The sequence below is a fragment of the Ornithodoros turicata genome, chromosome 2 (assembly GCF_037126465.1).
Source record: "Ornithodoros turicata isolate Travis chromosome 2, ASM3712646v1, whole genome shotgun sequence".
NCBI classification, from domain to species: domain Eukaryota; kingdom Metazoa; phylum Arthropoda; class Arachnida; order Ixodida; family Argasidae; genus Ornithodoros; species Ornithodoros turicata.
The window spans coordinates 15844567-15857646 of record NC_088202.1 but is presented as its reverse complement, the minus strand read 5'-3'; the positions used below and the strand labels follow the sequence as shown (position 1 = coordinate 15857646).

Here is a 13080-nt window from a genome sequence, read left to right as displayed (position 1 = left end):
CAAAAACAAATACTACGACGAATACAAAACCATGTAGATGGCGAGGCAACAACTGGCCTAGCTTTGGACCCATCATGAAGGAGGCATCGAAGTTGGCGTACGATGCCAAATAGGTCACCACTGAACAAATCAAAAACCCCGGAATAGGAGTTATATACAGTCTGAAGCCTCAAAGAAGGCGATTTCTCGTAACTGTTACCACATACATAAAATGTTTTGTGGGTTCTAGTGTTGCAATGTGGAACATAGAAATGGACCCTTGATACGATCGCAGCTGAATCGATATATATCTATATCGATATATAAATCGATTATAGGCAAGGTGATAGCCTATGTTCTCTTAGAGCTTATGGACTGGAACGTGTTTGCGGCAAACACCTGTGCACTGCACAGAATATAAAAAAAGCATACATTGCGTTACTGGTTGGTGCGAAGTAGCACTTGCAAATTCATATGAATACAGTATGGGGATGTTCTCCTTCATTGTTTGCTTGTTTACTGCTATCACTTGTATGCTCATTCATAAACACAGTGATCAATAAAGCAACATTACAAGCCTTGATGTCTGTAGAATGTATTTTATTGTGTAATGGCTGTGTGGTTATTCCAGAAGGATATATGGCAAACCTCTATTGTTCATGAAAGGGATACTGTTGTGATCAAGCTGTGTTCACGACCAAACCATCCAGTGTACTGCTGTCAAGATGGGAGGCATTCAATGCTGCCTTCAAGCACCTGAAAGAAAATTGAGAGCTTCATCTCAGTGAAAGCAAGCAGACATATACATGGTCAGACAGCACTTACTGCATCACACGTCAAAAAGGCAAAAACCTTTGTATGCCTCAGAAGGAAAGTTTTCCCTTATGGCATGTACAGCACATGCTTCGAGGACGTTTCTGCAGTGCTTTCTTTCCTAATGGTCCCCTGCGCCACCAGGTAAACTGTTTGTAGGCAACGTACCGAAACTTCCTGCATGTATTATGGACAACGTAAAATTATGATATGTAACTTAACTAATAACAAATCGAAGGAACACATGGATGAACTCACTTGTTCACTTTGCTGTTCCTCTTAACAGCATACTCGTCGCTTTCTCTCACTCACGCAGCAGAGGATACCTGGAGCAACTCAGTCTTCAGCCACAGTATTTTAAAGTACAGATTTCTTGAAATGCAACCGCTGTGCTGCTTCAGTAACGGCTCATTTCGCGGCAACAAAGGCATTCTTCTGCCGTCGGCATCGGCACGCATCTGCCACAAGGACACCTGAACCGAAACAGCAATGCCATATTTCCGCTGCGAGGTTCTCAACATTTTCATTACACATGAAGAGTGTTTCCCACGGCGGCTAGGTGACTGCAATGACGGTAATTCATCCTCCGTCGACGATTCTGCGGATGATGTCGTGTCATACTGTGTCTACCGCGTGCACTCGTACGAACAAACGTTTTGCGGGCGTGTCTGCTGGACTATCGCAAGCTCGAGGGCATTCAAGTTTGGAAAAATCAACATCACACGACGTGGACCTCAAAACAACATTACGCCTTCGCCACAGACCGGGAGGCGGATTAGAAAAGCGAGACTAGCCGTAGCCGACACGAGCCAACCCAGTGTTGTGTCTGAGGGAGTACTGAGCTTTGCGTTCGAATGCAATCTTTGAAATTCGATTACTCAAAGAAAGAAAGGATTTAAAAAGAAATATTTCGTAACTGAGATGTACTCTTCCTAGGCTTTCATAAAATCATAAGGTAACCCTGGGTTGAAATTCACTTTACAGTTCCTTTAACTGGCAAATCAGAAAGCAAAAATGCACTGTCTGATGGCGAATTCCATTGGGAGAGGAATTTTTAAAAATCGCTCTCCGAATGGAATTCGTCATCAAACAGTACATTTACAACAGTGCGCCTGAGAGTGCATTTACACGGGGCAATTCTCCCGTGCTAGGTGGTGTTTCAGTGTATGGTCCCAGCGGGATCGCACGGGTTTGCTTTATCAATGGAATTCGCCATCAGACAGTACATTTACAACAGTGCATTTACACGGGGCAATTGTCCCGTGCTAAGTGGGGTTTCAGTGTATGGTCCCGGCGGGATCACACGCGTTTGCTTTATCAATGGAATGCCATGGCGAATTCCATTGGGAGAGCAATTTTTGCCTTGTGCTGGGTGGGGTTTCAGTGTATGGTCTCGGCGGGATCACACGGGTTTGCTTTATCAATGGAATGCCATGGCGAATTCCATTGGGAGAGCAATTTTCGCTCGGTGCTAAGTGGGGTTTCAGTGTATGGTCCCGGTGGGATCGCAAGGGTTTTCTTTATCAATGGAATGCCATGGCGAATTCCATTGGGAGAGCAATTTTTGCACCGCGCTGCGTGGGGGTTCGTGCATGCTCCCAGTGAGGTCGCAAAACAACTTTATTTTAAGATGATGAGTGGTGAGTTTCATCACCAGGGGCGATACTCTACCCCATTGCTGGTGGTGATGTGGGGAATGAAATAACGTGCCCCTTCACAATAAGGATTGACGTCCTGTTGTGTCCAAAAAGGTCAAAAGGGCTTTGAGCGCTGATCGTTGGTGGACTGGATTCGGCCAGGGACCAAGCAATTTCGATAGGGAGAATGGGCGAGAGTCCAGCTGACTAAGAGATCCGGAGAGTGCAGTTCGGGAAGGTTGGTAGTGTGGGCAATGAAGAAGAATGTGCTCCCGTTCCTCTACAGCCCCGCAGTGACAGCATCTGGGATAGTTAACTTGCCTCAAGCGGTAACGCCACTGAGCTGTAAAAGCCACATCGAGTCGCATTCGATGAAGCGGGGTCGCAAAGGCTGGCTTTCCCAATGGAATGCCAGCATTCAAGGTATACGATGCGCGCTCTGTGCATAACGCGTGACCAGCATGCTTTCTCAAGTTTGCTTTGGCCACGTGGGGTTCAGCAAACTGCTTCAAAATCGCACAATACAATTACACAAAGCGGGACCCCCAGATTTTTACATTGTGCGCGAGACGCACGACACGCGAGTAAAAATAAAAATAAAACAAAGCTCGAACATGACGGCCTCACTTATCGCGCGCATGCCTCTTCTCCTCTGTCGTGTTCCGCTGAAACAATAGCTGAATCAAAAACTATTACTCCTTGGAGTGAATTCTTTTGCTCCTGCTCCACCAATGCAGGGAAGGATAACGGACGTATTTTCGTTACAGTTTCCACTCTCGTTACTGTTATATTTTCGTTTCCGTTATCAGTTTCTGATGCATTTCTATTTCGTTCCCTCACGTTTCTGTTACTGCTTCCGGTAATGGAAAGGCTTTTACAGAGCTCCGGGAGGACTGCCCGTCCGGCTCTCTCAGCACCCTGTTTTGCCCAACTGCTGCTTCCGTGTCACGCGTACACACTACACATGTTTTTTAACGTTGGTGGGATGGGCACATGTTGCATTAGATTTTTTAACAAAATATAGGAACATATCTTCAGTCTTCACTGACTCTGAGCCCAGCAACTCAAGATGGGCGTAACCCTCATCCAATCGCATTCATAAGAGGACGTTCACAGTAGTAAATGATACTGCCATAGCCACGGTGAAATGAAAAAAAAGCAAAAATAAATAACTAAAAATTCGTAGGCTGTTATCCTCGAGTTGTTTCATGTGTTGATGTCATGGAGTTATGAGGACTGGGACGAGGAAATGCACCCTCGAGATCCAATACTGACTTTGTTTGCACGCTATCGTATAGTATTTAGAGCATCACAGGGAATGGAGCCATCAAACTATACAAAAATAAAGTGCAAAGTCACACAAATGCCATCGCACAGCCGGAATAGCCATTACCCATGCTCAATACCGGACGATAATCTTCGTGGTACCGTGGTATGCGTTTCCGTTATCCTTACCATCTCCAATTTCGGTCATATACCGTTTCCATTACCGTTACCGTTCCCTGCACCAATGGAACATTCGACGCAATCCTAGCTCTGCCAGTGGAAAAGTGGACTCGCTGTTGGGCACGTTGGTGACTATACATGAAGATCGAAAACACAGCGCCAGAAGACACGACGGAAGGAGAGAGGACAGGACAGGCGCTGACTCCAACGAACAGTTTAATGACACAAAAACCAGTACGCAGGCGCACAGCCGCCAAACCAGTCACCCCACCTTGGGCCAAAAGCGCAGACGCTCAGACAGACACAATCACTACCGCCTCGACAACATCCTCCTCTCCCCCGATAACAAAGACACAGAAGTTTGGCTCACACACCTACCGCCTCTATCCCCGATAAAAAATGCTTCAGATAACTCTCGCGCACCCTTATCTCATTCGTTCTTTCATTTGTAGACGATTCACTTATTTGCACAGTTCAAAGCCGCGCAAGCCAGTTCGACTATAGTTCGACTTCGTCGAAACTCACGTCTCCATTTTTTCTTTATCACATCACATCACAAGCCGCGCAAAAGCTTCTGGAGCAACATTCATTATTTGGTGCATAATTTCGCACTGCATATTTACATGCATATTTGAGAATATTTTTTGCAGAAAGTCTCGGCTCCTAATTATCAATAATTACTACAAAATAATATCATCACGGAATCTCAATTGGGTTTCTAGAAAGAGTAATCAGCGGAAGCTGTCTTGCTCGGAGAAAAAGACAAAAATCATTCAACGTATTGAAAACCAGCTGCACACGATTGGCCTTCTTCTGGACTTTCGGAGAGCTTTTGACAGCATTCAGCACGATATTTTGTTGGATTAGCTTACACATGTTGTATTCGTTGGGTAGCTTTTACCATATTTCGCGGATACCTCGCCTGTAGGTATGAGTATGTTTCGGTGTATGATCATAGTTCCACAAAGCAGCTGATAAGAAATGGTGTCCCGCGAGATTCAGCTATTGGCCCCATCTTGTTAGTTAGCTATAAATGATATTATTCCAGTTCCTCGTACAACGGACATTGTTATGTAGGCAGATGACACTAATGGTTTTTGGTCATAAATCCTTACTCCATACATCCCTTGAAGAAATACTTTACAATATAAATATCACCATAAAAAAGTACTACCTTGAATTATCTGTTAATTGTCCGCGTGGCAAAATGCTAATAGATTACTAAAATATCCATTAGGGCATGTTGGGGTAAGAGTTGCCAGGCAGATGGGGGCAACAGATGGGGGTTGAAGTGAGGAGTAGGCAAGAATAGCAACAGCAACAGTAGGTGATGACGATAAGATGTGGTGGGCAAGAATAGCAGTTTTGAATGTGTCTACGTACATTCAAGTGCTGAAAGAAGCGTTCTGTGTTGTGCGGCGTTGTCTTGATTGTCCTGGTTTTTAGCGCGCTTATTAGAATGCTAGTAGATTAAAATTGAATGTTAAGAAAGCAACATATACTCGTATAGCATTTGAACCTAAGAACAAGCCAGTCATGTGCAATGTTATAGGTTTCTGTGTAGGAAAAAATACTATCGACCGAGTGCGAGGAAATTCTGTAGTGTTTCTGGAAAACTTAGGGTGAAATATTGATATCAATAAGATATCATCCGCAAGAAAAAGGGGTGCGTATAACGACTGTTGCTCTCATGATTAAAAAGGGCACTTTATTAATTTACCCTACGCCCTATTAATGTTTTTCGGTGTGGAGTCTCACAACTCCAAATAACTATATCTGAGCAATATCGTGCTTTCGACACCTTGCCATTCGATCCATGAGCGTAGGGTTACCCAAACTACATGCTTGGTTGCTGTAGACATCGTAAAGAAGAACAATGCAATATACTGCCCTCAAACTTCACTGCAACAGCGTAACCGTTGTACCCATCGCTGTTATCGGTGCGCCTAAGGCCTAACCGCTCCATTTAACCACACCGGAGCTCACCGGATTAATTCACATTAACCTTCCTACATAATTCGGCGTGGCAACACTAAAAAAAAAAAAAAGAGAAAAATCTTTGAGACAATGAAACAGTGATAAATACTCGAATTTCCTTTGCTTACAAAGCCGTTGAGCGCCATTTTGTACGAGGTCAGTGTGGTCAAATGAGAGTTACGTTGGATATGACTTGTGACCAAAAGTACAGCGTTGTTCCCTTTGTTGTCTTCTGTGTTTTTTTAGATGTTTGCGCGCAAATAGCAATAAAACAAGAGCATTTCGGAATTTTTTAGTTCAAAATCTGGATGATGTGCACTTGCACTTGGAAATATGACGCGTTTAAGAAAATGTATTTTAAAAGAAGAAAAAGTAGGAAGATTAGTCACAGTCCGTGATATGGTTGGGTGTGAACCGCTATATGAACCGGTTACCGAAATGTTTTTAACGGTTCCGTTCTGGTTCAGCTCCAAAATGGCGCCAATAGTATCGGTCCGGTCGAGTTCCGGTTCGGTTAAAAATAACGCGAGCGAAACGAACCGACATAAGGAATCGTTAGCTTACCGAAACGAAAAATGATAACGAAGTTGCACGCATAACGAGGAAACGAGGCTGTCACAGCGGACCTAGCGGGCCTCGTGACGCATGACGCAACTTCCTCGTTTTCGTTAAAAGTGGCGCAATCTCTGGCTTAAGCAAACTACATACCGTGATCGGTATTATACGAGAGGGTAACCCAGGTGAAAAGACGTTAACGTTGCATGCGCCCACAGAGAACAAGAAAATGGCGGATGGTTTCTTTGCCTGGAAGATAACGAAAGCTGCGAACAGTGAACCACGCAGCCGTAACCTTCAAGATGGATTTCAGTTAGATGAAATATATTTTAGGAAGCTATTCCGCCTGTCAAAAAGAGCAGCCCACGTACTACATTGTTAGAAAATTTTATACCTTTTAGGGTATAAACAGCTTGTCCCAGGGCGCTTGTCCCAGGTATAAAAGTAATTTTATACCCACTAAAGGTATATTATTTGCACCTAATGGCATAAACATATATCCCCTTGAATGTGTATTTTCAAACCCGGGGTCTAATCTTTGAAAACTGGTATATTCGATTTATTTCAGCGCTTTATATAAGAGTGGCACTTTCATGATCTAGCTCGTAACACAATTAGAACAAAATAATATTGAGCGACAAGTGCTTTAATAACATCAACTACCGCGAGAAGGAAAGGGAGAAAGAAAATGCCTGGAGACGACAAACAAACATACCCACAAACTCATATCCACAATGTGCACGTGTAAAACGTAGAGGGGAGCTCCTGCAGATTACTCGCCAAGCAGGAAGCAAGGTAACATCTCATTACGGCCGAAGTCTCATTACGACCGAAAGTCTCATTACGGCCGAAAATTCTTTAATCCCCAAGTGTCTCGTTACGGCCAAAGTCTCAATGCGGCCGAAGGTAGTCTCATAACGGACAAAAAGAAAAAAGAAGCCTCTACCATATTAGCTGTGTATATACTGTGTTTTATGCTTCCCAAAATGTGTCCGAAGCGGTGTGCCCCCACGACTTGTGTCACACACAATGGTTCATGCACACAATATTGCGACAGTGTTTCATGCATCCCTCGTGAAAGATGTTTTATTGTCATATGTGTCACACGATATTTGTATGTGTTACGCCATTTTTTCTCAGTATTCAAGCAACATCCTACTCATTGGTTCTGTGGGCAAATTGTGTGTGTGTGTGTGTTCTGAAAAGTACTCCACAAGGGAGCCCACTGGGAGCTCCAGGAGCCACATGACCTATGACCATGATCTTCTCCCCACTAGCTGCCTTCTACAATTTACGTCCACCTGAAATTTAAAAAAAAGTACATAAGGCACTGAACAAAATGACATATGCTCTTCTTTGATGATGACCATAAGACATATGCTGTCAAGCAGACTTTTTTTTCATATATTCAAAACATATTCAAGTATTATGGACAACAATGACAATTACGTCATAATGATGCAGCTGCATAGCCAGGAAAATATTTCAGGAGGTGTTTTATGAGGTTTGACATGGGGTGGAGGAGTCCCCCTCGTCAGTGCTTTATCCAGACCCCCCCTACACCCCCCTAACTTTTTTGCCTGTGCACCCCCTACAGGGGGTGCCCTTGCGATTTCAGCTTCAGATACGTCTGTAATGATATGTTAAGCTGTAATGACGTAACTGTAATGATGACTTCCCCCCACAATTTTTTCCAACATCCCTCTCGTGCTTGGGATTCTGGGTAAACCACTGCCCCTTGTTCATTTTCGTGGGGCACTACATTAGAGCTTATGCCACTGCACTGATGTCACAATGTTATAAGTTTGTGTCACTCTGGGCATTCGGAATTCCTCTAAGCTACACTATGTAAATTCAGAATATCCGAAGGGTAAGCATCAGATGTTACCTGCAGGCTTCATGCTGAAACGCGTGTACGCAAAACACTTCCGCCGTGGTGGACGTCGTCGTTAGTGTAATCATACACGCAAGACAAGGGCACATGGAGTAGTGGCAGCAACCTGAAAACGATACATTTTCTTGTTATATATGAGTAATCAAAAATATACATTAACACCTGTTTCGTTTTGTCGTTTGTAGGAAGCGCTAGTCAGGGAACAGCACTTGGTTGGTCACACGCAAGCCACAATGCGAGAGGTGCCGATATTTCGATTACGTGATCAAAAATTAAGTCTAGAACAATGCACACCTCCTCATGCAACTACTTCCCCAGCATTGTGAGACATGACACCATGTATTCACGTATAGTGTAATGTGAAATGATATGCAGGAATGAAAAAGATGCCAACATACCTGTAATCCAGCGTCTCATAAGTTTGTTTCGTTTCCTGCAGCTACCATGAAGTGCAATGCACGATTTAAAAGTTTCGTTTCGCCATGATGCTCACCGCACATTGCTGCACATTTCGCAAGCGTCACGCAATCCCATGTGACCTCTTTTTGATCAGTGAAAATAACTCGCGTCATGGACATGCATGTTCATCTCAGCGCTAATGACGTTTTGCATGCTATAGAAGGAGGGGCGATCAATACTCTTCCTTTCGCGTTTTGATGTCTTATTATATATACCATATATACTCTCACGCTCTCACTTCGGAAGTTCGGATGGTGTCTAGCAACGTTGGGTATCTCGTTTCTTGTGTTAAGCTCCATCCATCCATCCATGTGTTAGCGATCAGTTGTAGTTTACGACGCAATAATATTATCTATCGATTTGTAGTGCTGTAACGTGCAAATTAGCGGCTTAAGCGGCACTTTATTTTCCGTCGTTGTCTCTCGAGCAGCGCGTATTGTTCCGGTGTGTAATCGTCATAGTCCCAACGTATATCGCGCTGTGTTGACCAAGACCGAGAACAAAGAATTCTTGTGAGTTATGCTTTCGTAGACTGTCTGGCTTAGCAGTGTGTTATCCACACATAGTTGCATTCTCATACGAGTAATTTGACTGAATCAAAACAGCGGAAGTGCCTCTAATAGATGTAGGTGGGTATATGTTAGTAGATTTGCACCGTTTGTGGTTCGTTGCCCGTTTAGAAACAACACATTCATTCGAAGTTAAGACACCGATAATGCCGCACCGTACAGCAGCATTTATCATTGTGAGCCATATTTCATTTGTTAAAATTTGTCGTCATATTTGTTCAAAAATAAAAGCACAAGTCGGCATACTTGATCTCCTCGAATTGCTTACCGCGAACATCTGCAAATGTTGCGCAGGCTTTTGCACTGTACTAAGGGCAAAAGCATATCTGATTACAATAAATATTTCAAGAGGAAGTCATTTAAGTACATTGTTATTTATAGCTATTTTCCATTTCAGTCATGTTATATGGGTACGCGAAGGATTCCGAAAAAAAAAAAAAAAAAACATGGCTAACAGGAGGTTGCTGCCCAGGGAGTCTTGGCTGAAGAGGTGAGCTGTTAAGATTACCAATTGTATCATACGGTTCTGTTGTGAAGTGAAAAATTGTGTATAGTAGTGCACGAGAGTTAATTCGTGTACTACTTTTATAAGAAGAAACGAGAAAAGGAAGGTCATGCATGCATCATTTCATGAATTGTAATGTATCACTGTTTCATATTCACATGTTTCCATTAAGTGAACTAATGCAACTAAATTCATCTCATGACTATGCATTGTGTTTCCCTGGAAGTCACATTTATTTTCATTTTTTGTCTAGATGAAGGTTTATGTTAGCCTTGTACGAAATAACAGACACATATCAACATGTATGCAGCTTGTGCACATTAAAACCAGCCATGTAGAGTCAAATGCCTGTTCTTTTTTTTAAATATTCTAGCCTATTCACGGTTGCTCTTTGCTTATTGCAGGTCTACTCATTCCAGGAGCAAGAATTGTACCATTGTAAAGAGAATGGAAATAAACTGACGTCGACTGAGATAGGTGTTCCTTCTTGGCCAATGACTGTAGGATGTCTCCAAAAAACGTCACAACAAAGCCGATGTTCATCTAGCTCTCCACAAGCAGCTAACTCCACCTAGTAGCCTGCTGGTTCACAGCAACATCAACACTACCCTTGGGGTGCACACATTACACAATATGCTGCATTGTGCTGTGGTATGATAACATACTGATTGTCACACAATATGTTTATATGGATGATAAGAGCCCTAAGGGCACACTGCATGGCTTATACCCTCTGGAATGTATATCCATACCTGGCAGCAACATTGCATGTCAATGCACATTACAATACACATTTTGACTTTTGGCCGTTATGAGACATCTTCGGCCGTATTGAGACTATGGGCGTAATGAGACACTTGGGGGTTAAAGGATTATCGGCAATATTGAAACTTTCGGCCGTATTGAGACATCGGCCGTAATGAGACTTCGGCCGTTATGAGATACAATCGGAAGCAACGTGGGAGGATTTAATGGAGAACAGATACTGGTATAATACATGGCTTCGGAAACTGTGGGGCCGCTTTTGCCGGCACGGTTTTCACGGCACCTCCAACACCATCCAGCCTGGCTGCTTCTTCCCAGTCAGTATATGGTGGACGAAAATGGTCCTCGGAATATGTTACGGATGTAGTTCCGTATCGGGACCACATGCTTTTTTTTAAAGAAAAAAGAATAAAAACAAAAATCAAACGCTTTTACGTGAATGAGGAGCTAATTAGTATCGAAATTAAACAGGAATGACCCTCGTATATTGCGTGAAACGTATAACAATTTAATTTTATCGCCCGTTTCTGGAGGGCGATCCGCCATCTTTACTGAGGACCTTCTGATCTAATCCGAGGCACAGTCTCGACGCCCGCACCGCATAGTGCCTGTTGCACCCTACCTCTTGCATGATGGCAAGTTTCGACTCCGTTAGGCTTAGCAGTCCCGTGCTTCCCCTGCGCTAAAAGTGAATCAGATGGGGTTGTTGAAATGCATATAAAAAAGGTCTAGTCCATAGAATTTTATAATTCTTACATTTTTAGATTCAGTATATGACCTTCTTCCACTTCTCTGCAATATTTACCTTCCTAACTCCCTCACAGATTTATAAAAACGAGTGGTCCCGATACGGAACTACACCCTAAAATACCGTTGGTTTGCATGCATCCTGCCATAACCTCGTATTACTAGGCAGTTGTTCGAGCACTGCGAAAACCACGCGACGACGGCATGTTTGCTGCCTCCCAAAGAATAGTCGAAAAACTGAAGAAGTGAAGTGACGGAAATGACGTTGACGCGCTCGCGCCACAGGCGTAGTCAGCTAATGTCCCGTGCACGGCCGTAACGTTGACCCTTCGCCCGACAACAACATAGCACGGAACAGCAACAGATCAACGAAGAAGTTCAGGAGACAGCTGGACAGCCTGTGCGCATTCAAAATCCGCGCCACTAATTGTTCCGTCTGGCTGAGCGCGATATGCGTGTTTACAGTACGAGCTGTCATATGTTTGCACAAGATTTCGCTTGAACCGTCGCGCGCCAAGAGGAAACAAAAATAACACAAAAAGAAGACGTTACATCAGCGGTACTGCATTTCCAAACAAGCGACAAAATGTTGTGAAGCGGTGACTGCGCGAACCATTTCGCTCGCTGCGCCATCCCTCGACTGTAGACGACGAAGTACCGGCTATGATGCGCCGCCTTAACGACATCGGTTGACGAAGAAATGCGATTGCGCCAAGGGGATATCGTCGTTACGTTTGTTCTATTCGGTAGCCTCCTGCGTCGCTTGCCGTGTTAAGAAGCAGAAGAGGATGAGAAGGGCCGCGTGCACCGCTCGGGTTCTGTACCTTCCCCCGTTTCGGTATGCAGCCAGCCGAGTATGTTCGGTCAAAGTTGTGGTCAGAGATTACGCCACTGTCCCGTTGACGAAGCGAGCACGAAATATGCCCCGTGAAACCCGTCTCGCGCTAGTTTTAACGATAGCCGTTGCTCTCGTTAGCTCGTGAGGTGGACTTGCGATTAAGCCCCCAGGTTCGGGTTCGGTACGACTCTCTGTTTCCATGTAATATTCCATGTAGAACGTTTGGATTTTTCCACGCAAAAAACAGTCCAGCCAATACTTGATGCTTTCACGCGAAGGTCACTTACTGATTTTTCATTTATAACCCTAGCGTTATGGCATTACGAGGAGCAGAGTATTCGCATAGCGCCTTGTACTTTGCAGTTAATCATAGAACACAAGAAACATGTATTTGATACCTGATTAAATCACACGTGTACTGTTTCTGTTGCAAGGATCGAGCAGCGTGTTTAGTTAAGGTCGAGTAGAGAGAGTAATACGGTTAACATGTCCCAATGACTAATAAAGGTCTGGGATACCTATGTGGCATCATCTGGCGGGAAATTAATACTTATATCGCCTAAAATGACAAGTTGCAGGCATATGTTATGCGATTCCCTCAGGAGCTATTCAGCGCAGTCCAAGATAATTTTTGGCTTCCCGGAACAGGGCCCATAAATCACTGCAATTAGAAGACGACAGGTTCTGACAACTCTATATCAGCATCGATCCTCGTAAAGTCACTTGCCAATTATACACGTAGTTCTACGAGAGGATGTCACTGAATTCCTAAAAAAAAAGGCTTTGCTTAAAAAAATATATAAAGCTACACGGAATACACTCATACATAATTTTTTCACAGATTGAGGCCGTTTGCATTCGCGTTGCACATTAATGAAGCTAATTGGCATAACTCA

At 43.7% G+C, this 13080-nt stretch overlaps 1 protein-coding gene across 2 annotated transcripts in view; it reads left to right on the top strand.

Moving 5' to 3' along the window:
- Window positions 1–13080, top strand: part of LOC135385226 (caspase-like) — a 74999-nt gene that overhangs the window by 6414 nt on the left and 55505 nt on the right. The gene's annotated exons all lie outside the window — the stretch shown is intronic.